The 25,782-nt window shown below is 39.1% G+C and overlaps 1 protein-coding gene across 1 annotated transcript in view; it reads left to right on the plus strand.

Moving 5' to 3' along the window:
* IRAK1BP1 (interleukin 1 receptor associated kinase 1 binding protein 1) overlaps positions 1-25,782 on the plus strand; it is a 69,785-nt gene that overhangs the window by 36,535 nt on the left and 7,468 nt on the right. The gene's annotated exons all lie outside the window — the stretch shown is intronic.

The raw sequence follows: 25,782 nt of genomic DNA on the forward strand, positions 1-25,782 counted from the left end.
TTTATGGCAAAGTACCTGAACATTGGTACACATGGAAGCAGGGATGGGAAATGCAGGACACATATTCAAACTGTGTTTGCACATTTTGCAGTCCAATAAGCATGCTTTTATTTCTCCAGAGCTTAGCTTTCTCAAAAAGTAGTTTGTGGCTATGCAACAACATACATTCTGTTGTGTAAACAAGCCTCTTAAATCATTTCAGAACCTATGTTCATTTCAAGCTTATTGGATCAGCTATAAGTGTGTATCTTTGCCCTTTACCTCCTATTGCCACTGAGGGTAATTACCACTTAAGCCACACATTCCTCACCAGCAGGCCATAACTTGCTGGCCAGAGAAAGTTGCTTTTGAAATTCTGACAGCAGCCACTATAAAATTGCATCTAATAAATTCAGTAAACTTACAATTTTTAGTAAACAGATGCTTAAATTGAATTTGTTCGCACGGGCATTAATTTTACTTCCAAAGGATATTTTAGAAAATCATATTTGTATTTGATAGCAACAGTAAATGTATAGCTCATACAAAAGAGTAATGCTTTGTTCTTCCATTGGATCAGTCATATATATTATAATTTCATTTAAAAAGAATTAGTATAACAATTCAGATAAATCAACTCCAGCCCAAGTAACTAAATAGCATCAAAAGAAATTGTTTAGTTTGTACCAAATTAATCATGAAAACTTCAAGGTATTACATTCTATAGGGAATAGGAGGTGAAGTATAATTAATTCAAAGTTTAATGTCAACAAAATAAAATACAGAATTATGTTTAATATATCAAATATTTCACTAGCTCAATACTTACAAAGTAAGCATAGATTTCATCTTCATTTTCAATGTACCTGTTTCTAAAAAGATATAGTGATACAGATTCATGTCATCCACAAAGAAATCAATAGGAATATGCAGCTAAAACTTTTAAAGAGAATTTACTTGCAAACCACAAAATTCAGCATATATTTGAAGAATGACTATATTGGTTTCATTTTGTAGGAATGTTGAGAATTTACAGTATCCCAAAATATTACTCCTCTGAAGCATTGCATTCATTTTCAAAATATTCAATTATTAAATACTTGAAAAAGAAGAAATAGAGGATTGATCTCCCTAATATTAAATACAACACTTTAGAAGTGTTTTCTCTAAAAGATTAGACACTTCATTGACCAATATTAATTAATGATATTTCATATTGTTTGGTGATAACTCTGGAAACATAACACTGCAACAGCCACCTAAGTAACTATGAGAATACGTGAAGCTCTGAGTTTTGGACAGATTTCAGCCCTCAGTTGATCACTGTAGCCCTGATGACAGGAAAAGTTGAAACATCAGCAATGTTCAAAGAGCCATGCAATTACTGCTTCTCTATGTGTGAATTAGAATATTCAGAAAGGGACAGAGACATGCAGTTGAAGAAACAGTAAATTCCTTGAAAAATAGTGTGGCATGATAGGGCCTATAATATTACTTCCAGAATATATGGAGGTAATACTTTGAATGCTAAGTTTTCAGTCTGCTACTTGTTAGAAATGTTTTTTTTGAGATTGAATCTCACTCTGTTGCCCAGGCTGGAGTGCAGTGGTGCGATCTCGGCTCACTGCAACCTCCGCCTCCTGGGTTCAAGTGATTCTCCTGCCTCAGCCTCTCGAGTAGCTGGGACTACAGGCACATGCTACCATGCCTGGCTAATGTTTTGTATTTTTAGTAGAGACAGGGTTTCACCATGTTAGCCAGGATGGTCTCGATCTCCTGACCTCGTGATCCACCTGCCTCGGCCTCCCAAAGTGCTGGGATTACAGGCGTGAGCCACCGTGCCTGACCTAGAAATATTATCCATACTTTTTGTACACCCACAGATAAATTCAATACATCTGTACCTAAGTGAAAGTCAAGACTGGAAAGAAAAGTAAAAATCTAAAGAATGTTTTAAAATGATCAGCAGTATGGGATGTAGTATAGTTGTAATGCTACACTTCCAAGAAACATTACTTATGAAGAAGAGATGAAATTTAAAATTGACTAAAATGATTGAAATTAATAAAATACATGAGAAATTTGTTAAGTCTTCTGGAAGTAAGTCTAGCTAGAAGTAAGATTTTATATATGCTGGAATAAATTATCCTCAGGTATACAGGAGATTGAATACTCTTTTTTTTTTTCTGAGTAACCTAGTTTATTTTGCACATTTATTGGGAAATGGCAGATGAAACAAAGTGGACAAAGAACAGATTGAGGTCACTTTTTCATTGTCCTCATCTTCTTGCTTCACTTTTCATGAGATAAAGCTGAAAAGTACATATTTTTCCGAAATTACACATTGTCACCTAAGGTTACTAAGTGACCTCATTTTTCTACAAAATTGTTTGCCCCCGTTTGCCCATCAGTGATCAGAGCTAGTTTTTGAAAATATTTTAATAAGAGTTCGTGTTTATCTTAAAGCTAAGTATAATGTGTAAGTATTCAAATCACCAAAATATTTTTGAAAAGTACTGTACTAATCTCAATAAGTACATGGAGTGTTACAATTTATTGACTCACATTCCTCTACTCCCCACCCCAAGAAAATGATTAGGGAGGATGATTCAGTTACAAACTTACACTGCAAAAGGAAAATGCATACTGATCTTGGATTAGGGTTTTTTTCCCCCAAATATTTACAAAAGGATGATTATACCAGTGTTTTAGGGGATTTTTATTCCAGGACTTCACCTTTCAACATAAATGGTAAAATGTGCACGTGTCATTTTATATATTTTATTTGCCAAAAAGAGGTATTAATTAATCACATTATTTTCTGCCCTGAAATCCCAAAATACTATCTTAAATGATGGGTAAAGATCTTCTCTGAAAGATGGTGGCTATTTTTTCAAGGATGAAAGAAATAAAGTAAGACAATATTCTTTGAAGACTGAGCAGAATCATTGTCATACCCCGGAGAGATGAAATGCTATATTGATACAGCTGCTAGGAGAACACAGAGTTGCAAACTGTCACTACACTATTTGTACACAACTCCACAGTGATGTCTTCCATGATGCATCTCTAAGCAGTATATGAGGAAAAAAGATGAAAAACAAGGTTGCTAACTTTGCTGTGCAAATTATTTTAGAAATATTTACCCTTAAAATGCTAGGTGTTTTTCTAATTACTGTGTGAATCTGTCACTAATTTTTATTTTTTGGTATTGGATTGAAAACTAATTAGAAACATTACCATATAATTAGCTTTCTTCCTAGTTATACCTATTTTTATTAAAATAAATGATAAATAGCACAATTTCCTCTGATGCAAGCACCATATTTTCCACAAAACTTGGGGTCATATAACAGGTATCTTACATTTATGTGTCCAGATAAAAGCCCACCTGGTATTTGTGATGAAAATAAAGAGGAAGCTTCTACTGCAAGAAAAGCTTTCTTCACTAGGAACAGAAGATCCTTTCCTGAGGAAAGGGAAGTGAAATTCCAGAGACCCATTTAATCCATAGTTTCTGTGTTAAAACTAAAACTTTAGAAGCTGTTACTGAGAATGTTTATTTTGTCTGTGTGTTGAATACACACACAGAATGAAAAATTGAGGTAGCCTAATTATATTAGATGTTTTGCTTAGTAACTGAGATAACACTTGTTTTTATTTATTTATTTTTTTTTTTTTTGAGACAGAGTCTCACTCTGTCACCCAGGCTGGAGTGCAGTGGCGCAATCTCCATTCACTGCAACCTCCGCCTCCCGGGTTCAAGCCATTCTTCTGCCTCAGCCTCCCCAGTAGCTGGGACTACAGGAGCGTGCCTCCAGGCCCAGCTAATTTTTGTGTTTTTAGTAGAGACGGGGTTTCACCATATTGGCCAGGCTGGTCTCAAACTCCTGACCTCTTTATCCGCCCGCCTCAGCCTCCCAAAGTGCTGGAATTACAGGCATGAGGCAGTGCATCCGGCCTTTTATTTTTTATTTTATTTATTTATTTATATATTTATTTATTTATTTATTTATTTATTTATTTTTTGAGACAGAGTCTCACTCTGTCGCTCAGGCTGGAGTGCATTGGTGCAATCTTGGCTCACTGCAACCTCTGCCTCCCGGGTTCAAGCAATTCTCCTGCCTCAGCCTCCCGAGTAGCTGGGAATACAGGTGCCCGCCACCATGCCTGGCTAATTTTTTTGTATTTTTAGTAGAGATGGGGTTTCACCATATTGGTCAGGATGGTCTTGAACTCCTAACCTCGTGATCCGCCCGCCTCAGCATCCCAAAGTGCTGGGATTAAGGCGTGAGCCACCACACTTGGCCATTATTTTTTATTTTTTTTAGAGCAGGGTCACACTCTGTTGCCCAGGCTGGAATGCAGTGGTGCCATCATAGCTCACTGTAACCTTGAACACCAGACTCAAGTGATCTTCCTGTCTCAGCCTCCTGAGTAGCTAAGACTCAACCAACACACCTGGCTAATTTTCCTATTTTTAGTAGAGATGAGGTCTCACTATGTTGCCCAGGCTGGTCTCAAACTCCTGGCTTCAGCTTATCCTCCCGCCATGGCCTCCCAAAGTGCTAGGATTACAGGTGTAAGCCACCAGACCCAGCCAAGATGGCACTCATTGGTCAGTGTTCAATAGGTGCCTACATATTGCTAGCGTGTGCACATCTACCAGAAGAACTTCTGGGTTTAGACACATAATGGGGTGGAAAATCAATGTGCAATATTTTTTTAAGCCACCCTCAGCTGACTCTTCACCAACAGTAGTCTAATAGGTAGAAGATGGTGAGTCATCATCTGCCTTTCAAGTTCTTTCCCAACAACAGGTTTATTTCTTGATGTATGTGCAGTCCTAGAGCTGAAGGAGATAGATAGGATCAACTCTGGGCCCACCTTCTGTCTAATCCCAAACCTCTTCTACAGCATCCTTGATGATTTGTCAGCCAGCCTTTGGCATTAGAACGTTGATCAGAAACTGTGAGGAGTAATAGCATGAAAGGCCAGTCTTGGGACTACAGAGAAAATATGAAGTGATAAGAGGGAAAAGTGTATACTGAGAAGGAAAACTAATGATTTAAGATGGCAAAGCAAGCAAATACAGATGATCCTAACTTACGATAGTTCAATTTATGATTTTTCAACTTTATGGTGGTGCAAAAGCCATACACATTCAGTATATACCTCCACTTATGGCAGGAATATGTCCAGACAAGCCCATTATAAGTTGAAAATATCCTAAGTCAAAAACACACTTCTGACTTAGCAATATTTTCAATTTACATTGAGTTTATCCAGACATAATCTCATGGTGAATCAAGGAGCAGTTGTATCAGATTGGCCTGAAGCTTAGCACAGCCTCCTTCTCTTTCCCTGAAATGTAAAGATTTTAACCTAGCTTCTCTCAGCAATTTTCATAAAGTACTTCAACGTTCCCCTGAATGAAAACATAATTAAAGAGACATGTATTTGTATGCTCTTTTCACTTCCTGATTCCAAGCTGAAAAGCTGGGCTATTTAAGGGCATGACAAATGCAGAATTGCACCACTCTAAATCTGAACAGCACTGCTGGGTCCCCACATTTCACTAGGAGAAGGGCCTTTAATTTGCTCCAGCAACAATAAAAAGTGGTACATAGGCTAAGATGAAGTCCAGATGCCAAGGGAACCTATGGATTACTTTAAGACACATGGGAACCAATTACAATGTGTGGAGTTTATTTGGATCTTGATTCAAACACGCTAAATCAACAAATATTTATAGCAGGAGACATTTGGAAATTTGAATACAGACCAGATGTTTGATGTTATTTCTTTTCTTTTTTTGCTCACTCTCAGCAGAATCAGTGATGTTATTTCTATATGTTGGATATTTTTCATAATTTTTAATGGCATCTTTTCATTACAGTATTCTGTTTCCCACAAAAATATAGGAAAAGGGTGGAAGGGAAACAATGAAAAAGTTCAGGTGGGTCACAAACATGGACACAAGGAGTCTGAAAGGCAGGCCTTGACATTTGTCTGAATAATACTAACGATGACCCTTCGGAGTTTCACGGGAGAGGAGGGTTGCCAGACTGTAATGGAGAGAAACTGGACTTAGTTGCTAGTTAGGATGATGGTGCAAGTCCATGACAGGGGATGAGGGAATGCCTGCTCGGGGAGGGGAAAAGGGGACTGGACGGAGGGCACGGCAGGATGGCCTAGGGAGGGCGGGCGGGGGCCTATCAGTTACAAGAGGAAGGAGAAAGAGGATACTGGTTTTTCTCTGCATAAAAAACGCGATGGATTCTCAAGAATTTATTGAAAGTCTGTGTGTCCACCATAGTCCAGGATATTTTGGAATATTCAAGGGAAATACAAATCCAAGAATTTAGCTCAGGAATCAGCATCAGAACATAATCCCCGAAGAGTAAACTATTCATGGAAAACAGTAGACTGATAACATTTGAAAAACTGATTTCCCATAGAATCAATAGTTACTGTTTGACGAATTATACAACGTAGACCTAGGTCGTGCGATAGCTACAAAATACCTAAGGAAATGGACTAGGTCGTAACAAGAAAAAGTGATATCAAGCCCGGGCAGAAGGGCGCATTCTCGGCGCGGAGGGCGGAGCCTTTCCTGGAGTGGCGGCGGATGACCCGGGCTCCCGCTCCTCACCTCGGCGTGGGGCGCAGGCGGCGGCCGCAAGGACCGCGGATGCTTGAATCGTGCTTCTCGCCGGCTGGGACTGCCCCAGACACGCACACCCTCCCGACCTCCGCCCTGTCGCAGTTCCAGGGCGCTCCGCGCTGTCAAGATTGCTGGGTGCGCGCTCCGTGCTGGGACAGCCGCGCACCAACAGCAGAGGGCGTTAGCACCCCAAGACGCTGCTGCAGGGGTCTGAACCGCTCCTTGGCCTACTGGCACCGGGTCCTGGACGAAATCTACCGCGGTCCAACTGAGCTTTATCTTGTGCGGTGACGCCCATGCCTAGGTCTTGACACTTCCCTCCTATGCCCTTTATTGCCAAGGGTCGGGATGGCCTTCGTGTCCTCTGCAGCCTCCGCCTTCCTTCTGCTGCCAGCAGCTGTAGATTTTACCTCTTTCCCCTAACTTCCTCTCAGGCTCCTACTCCATTCCTATCGCGACTGCTTGAGACCGGGCCACCTCCCCCGCAAATTACCTACTCCAGTGTCAAGATTAGGTCAGGGCAAATCCATGCCAGAACGCAGTGACCTAACTTAAATGCGACTCTGATTGCGTTCTTCCCAGCTTAGAACTTTTGGTGTCTCCTGATGGTCAAAGGGACCGAGGTCAACCTCCTCTGCCCCTTTCAAGGCACCTCAAGATCCGATCCCTTTATCTTCCCCAGTCTTGATCCTTCTCTCCTGCTCCAGGGGAATGAAACAATCCCACCTCTGGGATGTTACTCATCCCCATTGCCTCACCAGTTTTTCTGGATTTTATTTTATTGTGCGAAAACATCAATAAAATGAAATTATCCAGTTTCTCTGGATGATTTACTCGCCTTTAAGTTGAAAACTCATAACATCATATCCTGCAGGACTGCCACCTCAGCTGAATTAGATGACCCTTTTGTATCTTACAGCAGCTGCATGTTTCTCTCCAATGTAGTCAAGATCACTACTGTAGCTATTTAGTTACCTATTTATCTCACTTCATTCCCAGCAATTTATTATCTGAGTACTCTGTACGGGGCACTGGGTTAAGTAGATGTTATGAATACTGTACTACCATGTGAAGTAGCTTCTGTTACCCTCGTCATTTACAAGCGAGCATATAGAGGCTAAGAGAGTTTAATCTGTCAATCTACATGGCCAGGATGCAGAGAACTCAGACAGGCACCCTTATTGTTGTTGTTGGTTTTTGTCTCTGTACCTAGTACAGTGACTGGGACATAGCAGGTGTTCACTAAGTGTGAAATATATGGAAGTTTTGTTTTGTTTTGTTTTGTTTTGTTTTTTGATCCTCAACACCACTCTAGAGGGCAGGCCATACAGGAATCATACTTGCCTTTTTTAGATATGCAAAGAGATCCAGAAAATTGACTTGGCAATTCATAAAGACCAGGGACATGTGACTCCTCTCATGCTTTTTTCACCATTGTAGCTTTTTCTGGGACAACTTCCCAGAAGAGGATTTCCTTTTTATTTTTCCTGGAAAAGTTTGATGATAAGAGATTCGTTTTTACATCTGATCAGATTTAGACCCTCTATAGTGCCAGAATAGAGAGCAAAGAGGGACAAGAGTAGGTTCTGCTGACAAAAGAAAGTGGAAGGGGTAGCAAACCCACTTCACAACATCATTATTTTGATGTGTAGCATCAAAAAAAATTGCTTGAGTTTCTGTAGCAATTGCTATATAAGTACAATAATGTATCTTGAAGTCATTCTAGGCCATCTGGAATATTATTCCTGGTGGTACCAAGCCACCAGCTGAAGAGTTTTAAGTAATAACATGATCAGAATTGGATTTGCTGTATACACACATACACACAACCACCACCACCAGCAACAGTGCAGGGAGTGAGCTGCAGTGATACAAAGGAACTACAGGAAATGTTGTCAATAACAGGTTTGTTCCTAATAGCAAAAGGTGGAAACAACCACCATGTCTACTGGCAACAGAATGGTTAGATTGTGATGTTTTCACACAATAAATATTATATAGCAATAAAAATGAATGAATTTTACCTTATGTAAAAACGTGAATAAATCTTTGAAATATTACAAATTATTGTCGTATGAAGAGACAAAGAATATGCCACCAGAAATGTGGAAAAAAATATATTCGCACCCAGGCTCTTGATTTGTTAAAGAGAAATGTACTATCCATGTTTACACTTATATACAATATCTGCAATTTATTAAATTTATTACATAAATATTTGAATGTTTATAATTCATAAGGGATCTATAAGCATATATATGTGGGTGTGTATGTGTGTGTGTGTCATGGTCTAAAATGAACTGCAAAATCATGATTGATTCCATAAAAGTACAAGTCATGGCCGGGTGCGGTAGCTCACGCCTGTAATCCCAGGACTTTGGGAGGCCAAAGCAGGCGGATCATGAGGTCAGGAGATTGAGACCATCCTGGCTAACACGGTGAAACCCCATCTCTACTAAAAATAAAAAAAATTAGCCAGGCGTGGTGGCATGCACCTGTAGTCCCAGCTACTCGGGAGGCTGAGGCAGGAGAATCCCTTGAACCCTGGAGACTGAAGTTGTGGTGAGCTGAGATCACACCACTGCACTCCAGCCTGGGCAACAGAGCAAGACTCTGTTTCAAAAAAAAAAAAAAAGTACAAGTCATTACTGGGGCCGGGCGCAGTGGCTCACGCCTGTAATCCCAACACTTTGGGAGGCCGAGGCAGGTGGATCACTTGAGGTCAGGAGTTCAAAACCAGACTGGCCAATGCAGTGAAACCCCATCTGTACTAAAAATATAAAAATTAGCTGCGCATAGTGGCACACACCTGTAATCCCAGCTACTTGGGTGGCTGAGGCACAATAATCACCTGAACCCAGGAGCCAGAGGTTGCAGTGAGCCAAGATTACACCACTGTACTCCAGCCTAGGTGATAGAGCGAGACTCTGTCTCAAAAAAAAAGTCATTGCTGAGAAGATGACTGCGTCTTTAAAATACAGTTTATACTAAAAAGTGATGAGAGTGAACTAATTAATGGCTATTTAAAGTGAAACCTCTACTTTTTTCACTCCAGGAGTATTTCAACTATTTATATCAAAGGAATAGAAAATGGGCATTTGTTAGAATTCTTGGAAAAATACTGATATTGGGTAAAATAAAATAGTGAGCAGCAAATAGGAAGTGAACAGATGATATACTGTTATGCTTTTGACATTTGCTAGTTGCTTCTTAGTAACCACATATGACAGAATATAGAATCTATATTTGTAATCATCACAACATTATACTAAGCTAAAATGCATAAGTCATATGAAGTGTTCCAAAATATGAGGTCATATGATATGTTCCAAAATGTTACAAATTTCACTTGTAATATAGATCATTTTAACCATTCCACTAAATTAAAAGAAGCTTGCTTTAATTGATGATTAGCACATTAATAAATTAATTAACTCACTACTAGGTAATCTTAATAACTTGCAAAAGAACATTGAAAAAAATCTTAAAACTGGAGAAAAAGAGTGTTTGTTAACTTGCCTTTCAACTGACAAGAATTATGAAAAGGTTAACCCAAAGATTAACTTTTTAAAACATCTTGCCTGAAAATGAATCTTAATTTTGAAGATAAGCCATTATCTGAGTTTTGGTATCATAATATTCAGCACATTAAAATGATTTGTATAATACCTTCATGTTTCTAAAATAAAATGTCTTGCTGTTGCATACCAGGGTTATTGGTAGACAGACATTCAAACTATATGAGGAAAAAAAACTGAGTGTTTCCCAAGATGCAAAGCATTATTTACGCAGTTGTGATGTGACATTTCTGCATTATGTTCAGTGGAGCTGTTTTGTCTAAATTCCATGTCTTCTATTTTTTTGGTTGACTATCTCTTTCTTTTAAAAAATTAATTTAAGGCAATGCTCCTAAACAATTTCACTGCTTCTATGAAATATGACATATTTGTAATTGCTAGAAAGATTTCCAGTGAATTGTCACTGCCTACATGTAATGATGGAACAACTCACTTATTAAGTGATTATGACATTTGGCTTAATACGATGAACAAATTTTATCAGTACCAATTAATACTAACAAGTTACAGGTTTTTGGTTTTGTTTTGTTTTTGTTTTGTTTTTGTTTTTTGAGATGGAGTCTTGCTCTATCACCCGGGCTGGAGTGCAGTGGTGTGATCTCAGCTCACTGCAACCTCCACCTCCCAGGTTCAAGTGATTCTTCTGCCTCAGCCTCCCAAGTAGCTGGGATTACAGGCACATGCCACCACGCCCGGCTAATTTTGTATTTTTAGTAGAGACAGGGTTTGCCATGTTGGTCAGGCTGGTCTCGAACTCCTCACCTCAGGTGATCCACCCACCTCAGCCTCCCAAAGTGCTGGGATTACAGGTGTGAGCCACTGCACCTGGCCTAAGTTACAGGTTTTTATAACCTAGGTATTATAAGCAGAAATGTCATCATGCCTCAAATGTGAACTTCTGGCCACATGATATGGATCACTGTATATTACAATGCATATGATGCATTAAATTATGAGCAACTAAAATTGATAGAGTGATTCAAAGACTGTCAGCATTTCTAACAATATAATTCATCAAGAAGTTGGAAAATATGGCAATAGTGTAAGCAAAAATGTTGCATAGACCTCATGACTAAAATAAAGCCCAAAACTTTTAGGATGCTAAAGCATGTTATAGTGGCCAAGAAAACGTGCCTCACAGAGTTTCACCTGCAGGGAGTTTATTAGATCAAGGCCCGAGCAGCTGCACTCTGAATTTCACTGCTGTGTGTGTGCTGTGGATTCACACTTCCCTCAGACTATCCTAGCCAATAATGAGTACACAGGGATACCTAAGTTGGTGCATACCTGGGAGACAGGGGACTCCTGTGATGATCAAATTTGGCCCAAGGACTCCCCAACAGCCTTGCCAAACCTTCCTTAGACTACATAGAGGTCAAGGACACTTCATTCAACCTTACTTCCTTTTCTCCTTCACTTGTGGCTCACACTGGCATGACAGCCTGAAAGACCTCCCAGCCTTTCCTGGCTCCCTTCCCACTTTCTTTTGTAGGCATTTCTTTTATTATAATCCTTGTGCATTTTATTCTATCTTGGCATCTGCTTTTTGAAGGACATGGACAAACCCATATGTCCAGATAATAGTGTTGGCAATTCAATTAAAAGTAATATGATCTGTGGCAGATTGATGATGTTTTGTTACCAGTCAAGGGTGTCCATGAACAAAGAATTGGACAAAATTCACAAACAAAGCAAGGAAAGAATGAAGCAACAAAAGCAGAGATTTATTGAAAACAAAATCACACTCCACAGGGTGTGAGCAGCCGGAGCAAGCGGCTCAAGGGCCCAGTTACAGAATTTTCTGGGGTTTAAATACCCTCTAGAGGTTTCCATTGGTTATTTTGTGTACCTCCTATGTAGATGAAGAGGCTAAAGTGAAGTTATAAAGTTATTTTCTTGGGCTTAGAAGGTTGGGTTTTTTGTTCATTTGTTTGTCTAATTTGGTTCTAGAAAGTCTTTAGATTGCCTGCTTCTAGACCCTATTTCTTGCCTCAGTTTTGTTAAATCCTAGATATCAGAAAATGATTATGTGGAGTACAAGAAGGTCCTCTTGGTGGTCTGTACACTGGCCTTTTATAATAAGACCCAACCTTAGAGTTGCATTTGGAGTATTATAATCCATATGTAGAAGTCACTCATCAATCCAGTCAACTAATTTGGCAGTGTGGTGGGGGGAGGGAAGTTACTTAATCTGTCTGTGTTTTACTTTGTCTAATATAATATGGGAATAATAGTATCTGACTCATAAACATGTTTAGACTAAATGAGCTACTCCATGTAAAGAATGCAGAACAGTGCCTAACACCTAGTGTTTAATTCGTTGTGTTAGTCATTATTGTTACTATCAATGAGTGTGGCACTTGAACATACGTAGTTTGCCAAGACAGCTAGTATAGAAAAATCTACATCTAGGTGAACAAAGAGCTAGAAAAGAAACAGAGTGGTTAGAGACAAGCCCAGGCAGATCTCCAGACATCAGAGCACTCTACAAAAATACAAAAAAAAAATAGCCGGACATGGTGGCACACACCTGTAGTCCCAGCTGCTTGGGAGGCTGAGGCAGGAGAATTGCTTGAACCCAGGAAGTGGAGGTTGCAGTGAGACAGGAATGTGCCATTGCACTCCAGCCTGGTCAATAGAGTGAGACTCCACCTAAAAAAAAAAATTAGAAGTTCCAGTGTCTTCAGATGAGAAGAAACCAGTGCAAGAATTCTGGCACTGTGAAAAATCTGAATGTAGTGATACCACCAAAGGATCACACCAGCTCTCCAGCAATGGTTCCTAAACAAAATGGAAACTCAGAAATAACAGATCAAGATTTCAAAGCATGGAATTGAAAGGAAGCTCAATGATATCCAAGACAAGGTTGAAAATAAACACAAAGAATCTTCTAAAGCAATTCAAGAAATGAAGGAAGAGATAAACATTTTAAAAATAAGTCAACCAGAGCTTCTGGAATTGAAAAACTCACTTAAGAAATTTCAAAATACAATGGAAAGCTTTATCAATAGACTAGACCAAGCAGAAGAAAAAAATTCAGATTTCGAAGACAGGTCTTTCAAATTAGCCAGACAAAAGTAAAGAAAAAATAATTTTTTAAAAGAACAAAGTCTTTGAGAAGTATGGAATAACGTATAGCAACCAAACCTACAAATTGTTGGGATTCCTGAGAGAAAGAGAAAATGTAAACAATGTGGAAAACATATTTCAAGGAATAATTCAAGAAAATTTTTCTAATCTTGATAGAGGTAGACATCCAGATACAAGAAATTCAGAGAACACCTGTGAGATACTATACAAAATGAACATTGCCATGGCATATAGTCACCAGACTGTCAAAGTCAACACTAAAAAAAAAAAAAAAAAAAAAAAAAAAAAAAAAAAAAACTTAAAGGCAACTACTGAAAAAGGTCAGATACATGCAAAGAGAATTCCATCAGACTAACAGTAGACTTCTCAGCAGAAAGCTAACAGCAGGAGATATTGGGTGCCTATTTTCAGCATTCTTAAAGAAAAGAAATTCTAACCAAGAATTTCATATCCTGCCAAACTAAGCTTCATAAGTGAAGGAGAAATAAAATCTTTTCCAGACAAGCAAGTGCTAGGGGAATTTGTTACCACTAGGTCAGCCTTACAAGAGATCCTCACAGGAGTTCTAAACATGAAAATGAAAGAATGATAACCGCTACCACAAAACACACTTAAGTACATAGCCCACAACCACACCTAAGTACATAGGCCACACAGTAGAAACTACAAAGCAGCTAGCTAATAACTTCATGATAGGATCAAAACCTCACATATCTTGCTTGAGCCCAGGTATTTGTTACCAGCCTAGCCAACATAGAGGGATCCCATCTCTATAAAAAATACAAAATTAGCTGGGTATGGTGGCACACACCGGTGGTCCCAGCCACTTGGGAGGCTGAGGTAGAAGGATTGCATGAGCCTAGAAGTTTGAGGCTGCAGTGAGCCATGATTATGCCACTGCACTCCATCCTGAGTGACAGAGTAAGACCCTGTCTCAAAAAAAAATTATTTTTAAAATATCAATATTAACCCAGTATACACATATCAATATTAACCCTGAATGCAAATGGTCTAAATGCCCCACTTAAGAGGCAGAGACAAGTTGAAGAAAAAAACAAGACCTATCTGTCTGCTGTCTTCAAGGGACCCTTCTTACATGTTATGACACTCATAGGCTCAGAGTAAAGGGCTAGGGAAAGATTTATTACTCATACAGAAAAAAAAAGCAGAGGTCATGGTTGTTATATCAGATAAAACAGACTTTAAGCCAAAAACAGTAAAAAAAAAAAAAAAAAAAAAAAAAAGGTACAAAGAAGGGTGTTACATAATGATAGGGAGATCAATTCAACAAGAAGACAACTGTCCTAAATATGTATGCACCCAACATTGCAGAACCCAGATTCATAAAACAAATACTTCTAGACCTATAACAAGACTTAGACAGCCACACAATAATAGTGGGGGACTTCAACACCCTCCTGACAGCACTAAACAGATCATCAAGGCAGAAAACTAACAAAGAAATTACAGACTTAAATTAGATACTTGACAATTGGATGTAATAGGCACTACAGAATACTCCAGTCATCAACCACAGAATATAGTTCTTCTCATCTGCAAATGAAGCATACTCCAAGATTGACCACATGCTTGGCCATAAAGCAAGTGTCAATAAATTCAAAAAAATCAAATCATATCAAACATACTCTATGACCACAGTGGAATAAAAATAGAAATTAATACCAAGAAGATCTCTCAAAACCACACAATTACAGGGAAATTGAACAACTTGTTCTTAGACTTTCAAGTAAACAACAAAATTAAAGCAGAAATTTAAAAAGTTCTTTAAAATAAAGGAAAACAGAGATACAACATACCAAAATATCTGAGATGCAACAAAGGCAAGGTTAAGATAAAGGTTATAGCACTAAAGACCTCAATGAGTTAGAAAGATCTCAAATAAATGTTCTGACTCACACCAAGAGGAACTAGAAAAACAAGAACAAACTAGCCCCAAAGTGACCAAAGGAAGAGAAATAACTAAAATCAAAGCAGAACTGAATGAAATTGAGAACCAAAAATCCATACAGAATCAACAAGACCCAAAGCTGGCTCTTTGAAAGGATAAACAAGATGGATAGACCACGAGGTAGGTTAACAAAGAAAAAAAGAGAGAAAATCCAAAGAAGCACAATTAGAAATTACAAAGGTGACATTACAACTGACCCTACAGAAATACAAAAGATTATCAGAGACTATTATGAACATCTGTATACACACAAACTAGAAACTCTAGAGAAAAATGGATAAATTCCTGGAAATACAACCTCCCAAGAGTGAATCAGGAAGAAACTGAAACCCTGAATGGATCAATATTAAGTTCCAAAATTGAATCAGCAGTAAGAAAATTACCAACCAAAGAACTCCCAGACCAGATGAATTCACAGCCAAATTCTACCTGATGTACAAAGTACCAATTCTACTGAAACTATTCCAAAAAAATCAAGGAGGAGGGACTCCTCCCTGACTCATTCTATGTAGACAGCATGACAAAAGCTGGAAAACACATAATGAAAAAAGAAAACTGTGAGCCAACATCCCTGATGAACTTAGACACAAAAGACCTCAACGTAATACTAGCAAACTGCATCCAGCAGCACATCAGAAAGTTAATTTTGGTGGGGCGTGGTGGCTTATGGCTGTAATCCCAACACTTTGGGAGGCCAAGACAGGTGGATCATGAGGTCAGGAAATCGAGACCATCCTGGCCAACATGGTGAAAACCTGTCTCTACTAAAAATACAAAAATTAGCTGGGTGTGGTTGTGCATGCCTGTAATCCCAGCTACTCAGGAGGCTGAGGTAGGAGAATGGCTTGAATCTGGGAGGCAAAGATTGCAGTCAGCCAAGATTATGCCACTGCACTCCAGCCTGGCAACAGAGCAAGACTCCATCTCAAATAAAAAATTTCACAAAATTTGAAAAAAACTATTCTAAACTCATATGGAACCAAAAAAGAGCCCAAATAACCAAAGCAATCCTAAGCAAAAAGAACAAACCCAAAGGAATCACATTACCTGACTTCAAACAAGGCTACAGTAACCAAAATAGGATGGTACTGGTACAAAAACAGACACATGGACCAATGCAACAGAATAGAGAACCCAGAAATAATGCCACACACCTACAGTCATCTGTAGCTGCTCTTTGACAAAGATGAAAATAACAAGCAATGGTGAAAGGATTCCTTATTTAATAAATGGTGCTATGATAACTGGCTATCCACATGCAGAAGGTTGAAACCAGGTTCATTCCCTTCACCATATACAAAAAGCAACTCGAGATGGATTGAAGACATAAATGTAAAACCTAAAACTGTAAAAACACTAGAAGGAAACCGAGGAAATACCATTCTTGAGATGGGCCCTGTTAAAGATTTCATGACAAAGACTCCAAAAGCAATTGAAACAAAAACAAAAATTGACAAGTGGGACTTAATTAAACTAAAGAGCTTGTGCATAGCAAATATATATATATATCAACAGAGTAAACAACCTACAGAATGGGAGAAAATATTTGCAAACTGTGCATCTGAAAAAGTTCTAGTATGTAGAATCTATAAGGAACCTAAACAAATCCACAAGCAAGTGAAGCCAAGATAGCCAAATAGGAACAGCTCCGGTCTACAGCTCCCAGTGTGAGTGACACAGAAGATGAATGATTTCTGCATTTCCAACTGAGGTACCAGGTTCATCTCACTGGAGATTGTCATCCAGTGGGTGCAGGACAGAGGGTGCAGTGCACTGAACATGAGCTGAGCAGGGCAAGGCATTGCCTCACCCAGGAAGTGCAAGGGGTGAGGGAATTCACTTTCCTAGCCAAGGAAAGGGGTGACAGATGGCAACTAGAAAATCGGGTAACTCCCACCCTAATACTGCACTTTTCCAACGATCTTCGCAAACGGCACACCAGGTGATTGTATCCCACCCCTGGCTTGGAGGCTCCAATGCTCATGAAGCCTCACTCATTGCTAGCAAAGCAGTATGAGATCAAACAGCAAGGCCGCGGCGAGGCTGGGGGAGGGGCGCCCATCATTGCCAAGGCTTCAATAGCTAAACAAAGCGACCGGGAAGCTCGAACTGGGTGGAGCCCATGGCAGCTCAAGGAGACCTGCCTGCCTCTGTAGACTCCACCTCTAGGGGCAGGGCATAGCCAAACAAAAGGCAGCAGAAACCTCTGCAGACTTAAATGTCCCTGTCTGACACCTTTGAAGAGAGTAGTGGTTCTCCCAGCACACAGCTGGAGATCTGAGAATGGACAGACTGCCTCCTCAAGTGGGTCCCTGACCCCCGAGTGGCCTAACTGGGAGGCATCCCCCAGTAGGGGCAGACTGACACCTCACACGGGCAGGTACTCCTCTGAGACAAAACTTCCAGAGGAACGATCAGGCAGCAACATTGGCTATTCACCAATATCTGCTGTTCTGCAGCCTCTGCTACTGATACCCAGGAAAACAGGGTCTGGAGTGGACCTCAAGCAAACTCCAACAGACCTGCAGCTGAGGGGCCTGACTGTTCGAAGGAAAACTAACAAACGGAAAGGACATCCATACCAAAACCCCATCTGTACATCACCATCATCAAAGACCAAAGGTAGATAAAACCACAAAGATGGGGAAAAAACAGAGCAGAAAAACCGAAAATTCTAAAAATCAGAGAGGCTATCCTCCTCCAAAGGAACACAGCTCTTCGTCAGCAATGGAACAAAGCTGGATGGAGAATGAATTTGACGAGGTGAGAGAAGAAGGCTTCAGATGATCAAATTACTCCGAGCTAAAGGAGGAAGTTTGAACCCATGGCAAAGAAGTTAAAAGTCTTGAAAAAAGATTAGATGAATGGCTAATTAGAATAACCAATGCAGAGAAGTCCTTAAAGGACCTGATGGAGCTGAAAACCATGACACGAGAACTACATGACAAATGCACAAGCCTCAGTAGCTGATTCAATGAACTGGAAGAAAGGGTATCAGTGATGGAAGATCAAATGAATGAAATGAAGAGAGAAGAGAAGTTTAGAGAAAAAAGAGTAAAAAGAAATGAACAAAGCCTCCAAAAATATAGGACTATGTGAAAAGACCAAATCTACATCTGATTGGTGTACCTGAAAGTGACAGGGAGAATGGAACCAAGCTGGAAAACACTTTGCAGGATATTATCCAGGAGAACTTCCCCAATCTAGCAAGGCAGGCCAACATTCAAATTCAGGAAATACAGAGAATGCCACAAAGGTACTCCTTGATAAGAGCAACTCCAAGACACATAATTGTCAGATTCACCAAAGTTGAAATGAAGGAAAAAATGTTAAGGGCAGCCAGAGAGAAAGGTCGGGTTACCTACAAAGGGAAGCCCATCAGACTAACAACTGATCTCTCAGCAGAAACTCTACAAGCCAGAAGAGAGTGGGGGCCAATATTCAACATTCTTCAAGAAAAGAATTTTCAACCCAGAATTTCATATCCAACCAAACTAAGCTTCAGAAGTGAAGGAGAAATAAAATCCTTTACAGACAAGCAAATGCTGAGAGATTTTGTCACCACCAGGCCTGCCCTACAAGAGCTCCTGAAGGAAGCACTAAACATGGAAAGGAACAATCGGTACCAGCCACTGCAAAAACATGCCAAATTGTAAAAAGCATCGAGGCTAGGAAGAAAATGCATCAACTAACGAGCAAAATAACCAGCTAACATCATAATGGCAGGATCAAATTCACACATAAAAATATTAAGCTTAAATGTAAATGGGCTAAATGCTCCAATTAAAAGGCACAGACTGGCAAATTGGATAAAGACTCAAGACCCATCAGTGTGCTGTATTCAGGAAACCCATCTCATGTGCAGAGACACACATAGGCTCAAAATAAACAGAAGGAGGAAGATCTACCAAGCACATGGAAAAAAAAAAGGGCAGGGGTTTCAATCCTAGACTCTGATAAAACAGACTTTAAACCAACAAAGATCCAAAGAGACAAGGCCTTTACATAATGGTAAAGGTATCAATTCAACAAGAAGAGCTAACTCACCTAAATATATATGCACCCAATACAGGAGCACCCAGATTCATAAAGCAAGTCCTTAGAGACCTACAAAGAGACTTAGACTCCCACACAATAATAATGGGAGACTTTAACACCCCACTGTCAACATTAGACAGATCATGAGACAGAAAGTTAACATGGATATCCAGGAATTTAACTCAGCTCTGCACCAAGCAGACCTAATAGACATCTACAGAACTCTCCACCTCAAATCAACAGAATATACATTCTTTTCAGCACCACACCACACCTATTCCAAAATTGACCACATAGTTGGAAGTAAAGCACTCCTCAGCAAATGTAAAAGAACAGAAATTATAACAAACTGTGTCTCAGACCACAGTGCAATCAAACTAGAACTCAGGATTAAGAAACTCACTCAAAACCACTCAACTACATGGAAACTGAACAATCTGCTCCTGAGTGACTACTGGGTACGTAACGAAATGAAGGCAGAAATAAAGATGTTCTTTGAAACCAACGAGAACAAAGACACAACGTACCAGAATCTCTGGGGCACATTCAAAGCAGTGTGTAGAGGGAAATTTACAGCACTAAATGCCCACAAGAGAAAGCAGGAAAAATCTAAAATTGACACCCTAACATTACAATTAAAAGAACTAGAGAAGCAAGAGCAAACACATTCAAAAGCTAGCAGAAGGCAAGAAATAACTAAGATCAGAGCAGAACTGAAGGAAATAGAGACACAAAAAACCCTTCAAAAAATCAATGAATCCAGGAGCTGGTTTTTTGAAAAGATCAACAAAATTGATAGACCGTTAGCAAGACTAATAAAGAAGAAAAGAGAAGAATCAAATAGATGCAATAAAAAATGATAAAGGGGATATCACCACTGATGCCACAGAAACACAAACTACCATGAGAGAATACTATAAACACCTCTACGCAAATAAACTAGAAAATCTAGAAGAGATGGATAAATTCCTCAACACATACACCCTGCCAAGAGTAAACCAGGAAGAAGTTGAATCCCTGAATAGACCAATAACAGGCTCTGAAATTGAGGCAATAATTAATAGCCTACCAAACAAAAAAAGCCCAGGACCAGACGGATTCACAGCCGAATTCTATCAGAGGTACAAAGAGGAGCTGGTACCATTCCTTCTGAAACTATTCCAATCAATAGAAAAAGAGGGAATCCTCCCTAACTCGTTTTATGAGGCCAGCATCATCCTGATACCAAAGCCTGGCAGAGACACAACAAAAAAGAGAGGATTTTAGACCAATATCCCTGATGAACATTGATGCAAAAATCCTTCATAAAATACTGGCAAACTGAATCCAGCAGCACATCAAAAAGTTTATCCACCATGATCAAGTGGGCTTCATCCCTGGGATGCAAGGCTGGTTCAATATACGCAAATCAATAAACGTAATCCAGCATATAAACAGAACCAATGACAAAAACCAGATGATTATCTCAATAGATGCAGAAAAGGCCTTTGACAAAATTCAACAACCTTCATGCTAAAAACTCTGAATAAATTAGGTATTGATGGGATGTATCTCAAAATAATAAGAACTACCTATGACAAACCCACAGCCAATATCATACTGAATGGACAAAAACTGGAAGCATTCCTTTTGAAAACTGGCACAAGACAGGGATGCCCTCTCTCACCACTCCTATTCAACATAGTGTTGGAAGTTCTGGCCAGGGCAATTAGGCAGGAGAAGGAAATAAAGAGCATTAAATTAGGAAAAGAGGAAGTCAAATTGTCCCTGTTTGCAGACGACATGACTGTATATCTAGAAAACCCCATTGTCTCAGCCAAAAATCTCCTTAAGCTGATAAGCAACTTCAGCAAAGTCTCAGGATACAAAATCAATGTGCAAAAATCACATTTTTATACACCAATAACAAACAAACAGAGAGCCAAATCATCAGTGAACTGCCATTCCCAGTTGCTTCAAAGAGAATAAAATACCTACGAATCCAAATTACAAGAGATGTGAAGGACCTCTTCAAGGAGAACTGCAAACCACTGCTCAATGAAATAAAAGAGGATACAAAAAAATGGAAGAACATTCCATGATCATGGGTAGGAAGAATCAATATCGTGAAAACCACTGTACTGCCCAAGGTAATTTATAGATTCAATGCCATCCCCATCAAGCTACCAATGACTTTCTTCACAGAATTGGAAAAAAACTACTTTAAAGTTCATATGAAACTAGAAAAGACCCCGCATTGCCAAGTCAATCCTAAGCCAAAAGAACAAAGCTGGAGGCATCATGCTACCTGACTTCAAACTATACTACAAGGCTACAGTAACCAAAACAGCATGGTACTGGTACCAAAACAGAGATATAGATCAATGGAACAGAACAGAGCCCTCAGAAATAACACCACATATCTACAACTATCTGATCTTTGACAAACCTGAGAAAAACAAGCAATGGGGAAAGGATTCCCTATTTAATAAATGGTGCTGGGAAAACTGGCTAGCCATATGTAGAAAGCTGAAACTGGATCCCTTCCTTACACCTTGTACAAAAATCAATTCAAGATGGATTAAAGACTTAAACGTTAGACCTAAAACCATAAAAACCCTAGAAGAAAACCTAGGCATTACCATTCAGGACATAGGCATGGGCAAGGACTTCATGTCTAAAACACCAAAAGCAATGGCAACCAAAGCCAAAATTGACCAATGGGATCTAATTAAACTAAAGAGCTTCTACACAGCAAAAGAAACTACCATCAGAGTGAACAGGCAACCTACAAAATGGGAGAAAATTTTCACAACCTACTCATCTGACAAAGGGCTAATATCCAGAATCTACAATGAACTCAAACAAATTTACAAGAAAAAAACAAACAACCCCATCAAAAAGTGGGCAAAGGACATGAACAGACACTTCTCAAAAGAAGACATTTATGCAGCCAAAAAACACATGAAAAAATGCTCACCATCACTGGCCATCAGAGAAATGCAAATCAAAACCACAATGAGATACCATCTCACACCAGTTAGAATGGCGATGATTAAAACATTAGGAAACAACAGGTGCTGGAGAGGACGTGGAGAAATAGGAACACTTTTACACTGTTGGTGGGACTGTCAACTAGTTCAACCATTGTGGAAGTCAGTGTGGCGATTCCTCAGGGATCTAGAACTAGAAATACTATTTAACCCAGCCATCCCATTACTGGGTATATACCCAAAGGATTATAAATTATGCTGCTATAAAGAGACATGCACATGTATGTTTATTGTGGCACTATTCACAATAGCAAAGACTTGGAACCAACCCAAATGTCCAACAATGATAGACTGGATTAAGAAAATGTGGCACATATACACCATGAAATCCTATGCAGCCATAAAAAAGGATGAGTTCATGTCCTTTGTAGGGACATGGATGAAGCTGGAAACCATCATTCTCAGCGAACTATGGCAAGGAGAAAAAACCAAACACGCATGTTCTCACTCATAGGTGGGAATTGAACAATGAGAACACATGGACACAGGAAGGGGAACATCACACACCGGGGCCTGTTTTGGGGTGGGGGAAGGGGGAGGGATAGCACTGGGAGATATACCTAATGTTAAATGACAGAGTTAGTGGGTACGGCACACCAACATGGCACATGTATATATATGTAACAAACCTGCACATTGTGGACATGTACCCTAAAACTTAAAGTATAATTAGAAAAAAATCCACAAGCAAAAAACCCAAAAATCTCATTCAAGAAATGACAAAAGACATGAACGGACACTTCTCAAATAAAGACATACACGTGATCAACAAGCATATGAAAAAATGCTCAACATCACCAATCATTAGAGGAATGCAAATCAAAACCGCAATGAAATACTATCTCACACCAGTGGAACAGTTCCTGTTAAAAAGTCAAAACACAACAGATTCTGACAAGGCTGCAGAGAAAAGGAAACACTTATACACTGCTGCTGGTAGGAATGTAAATTAGTTCAACCCCTGTGGAAAGCAATTTGGAGAGTTCACAAAGAATTTAAAAACAGAACTACTATTCAACTCAGTAATCGCATCACTAGGTATATTCCCAATGGAATATAAATCATTCTGTCATAAAGATATATGGACATATATGTTCATCACAGCAGTATTCATAATAGGAAAAAGATGGAATCAACCTAGATGCCCATCACTGGTGGAGTGGATAAAGAAAATGTGGTACATATATACCATGGAATACTATGCAGCCATAATAAATAAAAAAATTATGTCCTTTGCAGCAACGTCGATGTATCTCAAGACCGTTATCCTAAGCAAATTAACACAGGAACAGAAAACCAAATACTGTGTGTTCTTATAAGTGGAAAATAAGCACTGATTAAACATGGGCACAAAGAAGGAATAATAGACACTCGGACCTACTGAAGGGTCGAGGGTGGGAGGAGGGTGAAGATCAAAAAATGCTCAGTATTAGTAATCATCAGTGAAATGCAAATCACAATCACAATTAGATAACATCTCACACCAGTCAGAATGGCTATTACTAAAAAGTCAAAAAGCAACAGATTCTAGTGAGGCTGCAAAGAAAAGGGAATGCTTATACACCGTTTGCAGGAAGGTAAATTAGTTCAGCCACTGTGGAAAGCAGTTTGGAGATTTTCCAAAGAACTTAAAACAGATTTACCATTTGATCCAGCAATCCCATTACTGGGTATATATCCAAAAGAAAATCATTCTACTAAAAGACACATGCACTTGTATGTTCATCACGGCACTATTTGTTTTAAATTTTTTATTTTAATTTTTCTGGGTACGTGGTAGGTGTATATATTTATGGGATATATGAGATGTTTTGATACAGACTTGAAATGTGTAATAATCACATCATGTAAAATGGGGTATCCATCTCCCTAAGTATTTATCATTTGTGTCACAAATTATCCAAGTATACACTTTAAGGAATTTAAAAATGTACAATTAAATTATTATTGACTATAGTCACCCTGTTGTGCTATCAAATACTAGGTCTTATTCATTGTTTCAATTTTTTTGTACCCCTTAACCATCCCCACCTCCCCGACACCCTCCCACTACATTTCTCAGCCTCTGACAACCATCCTCTACTCCCTATCTCCATGAATTCAACTGTTTTTATTTTTAGATCTGACAAATGAGTAAGAACATGTGATGTTTGTCTTTCTGTGCCTGGCTTATTTCCCTTAACATGATGACCTCAGTTCCATCTATGTTGTTGCAAATGACAGGATCTTATTCTTTCGTATGCCCAAATAGTACTCCATTGTGTATATGTACCACATTTTGTTATCCATTCATCTGTTGATGGATACTTAGGTTCCTTCCAAATCTTGGCTACTGTGAGCAGTGCTACAATAAACATGGAAGTTCAGGTATCTCTTGGATATACTGATTTCCTTTCTTTTTTGGTGTATACCCAACAGTCGGATTGCTGGATCATATGGTAGCTCAATTTTTAGTTTTTTGAGGAACCTCCAAACTATTCTCCATAGTGGTTATACTAATTTACATTCCCACCAACAGTGTATGTGATTTCCTTTTCTCCACATCCTCGCCAACATTTGTTATTGCCTGTCTTTTGGATAAAAGCCATTTTAACTGGGGTGAGATGATATCCCATCGTAGTTTTGATTTGCGTTTCTCTGTTGACCAGTGATATTGAGCACCTTTTCATATGCCTTTTTGCCATTTGTATGTCTTCTGAGAAATGTCTATTCAAATCTTTTGCCCATTTTTAAATCGGATTATTGGATGTTTTTCCTATAAAGGTGTTTGAGCTCCTGGTTATTAATCCCTTGTCAGATGGGTAGTTTACAAATATGTTCTCCCATTCTGTGGGTTGTCTCTTCACTTTGCTGATTGTTTCCTTTGCTGTGCAGTAGCTTTTTAACTTGATGTGATCCCATTTGTCCATTTTTGCTTTGGTTATCTGTGGTTGTGTGTTACTCAAGAAATTTTTGTTCAGAACAATGTCCTGGAAAGTTTCCCTCATGTTTTCTTGTAGAAGTTTCATAGTTTGAGGTCTTAGATTTAAGTCTTTAATGCATTTTGATTTGATTTTTGTATACAGTGAGAGATAGGGGTCTAGTTTCATTCTTCTGCATATGAATATCCAGTTTTCCAGGCACCATTTACTGAAAAGACTGTCTTTTCCCAACTGTATGTTCCTTGCACCTTTGTCAAAAATGAGTTCACTGTACGTGTGTGGATTTGTTTCTGGGTTCTATATTCTATTCCATTGGTCTATGTGTGTCTGTTTTTATGCCAGTACCATGCTGTTTTGCTCACTATAGCTCTGTAGTATAATTTGGAGTCAGATAATGTGATTCCTCCAGTTTTGTTCCTTTTACTTACAATAGTTTTGGCTATTCTGGGTCTTTTCTGATGTTATATAAATGTTAGGATTGTTTTTGCTATTTCTGTGAAGAATGTCA

This window comes from Pan troglodytes, chromosome 5 (genome assembly GCF_028858775.2).
Source record: "Pan troglodytes isolate AG18354 chromosome 5, NHGRI_mPanTro3-v2.0_pri, whole genome shotgun sequence".
Taxonomy (NCBI): domain Eukaryota; kingdom Metazoa; phylum Chordata; class Mammalia; order Primates; family Hominidae; genus Pan; species Pan troglodytes.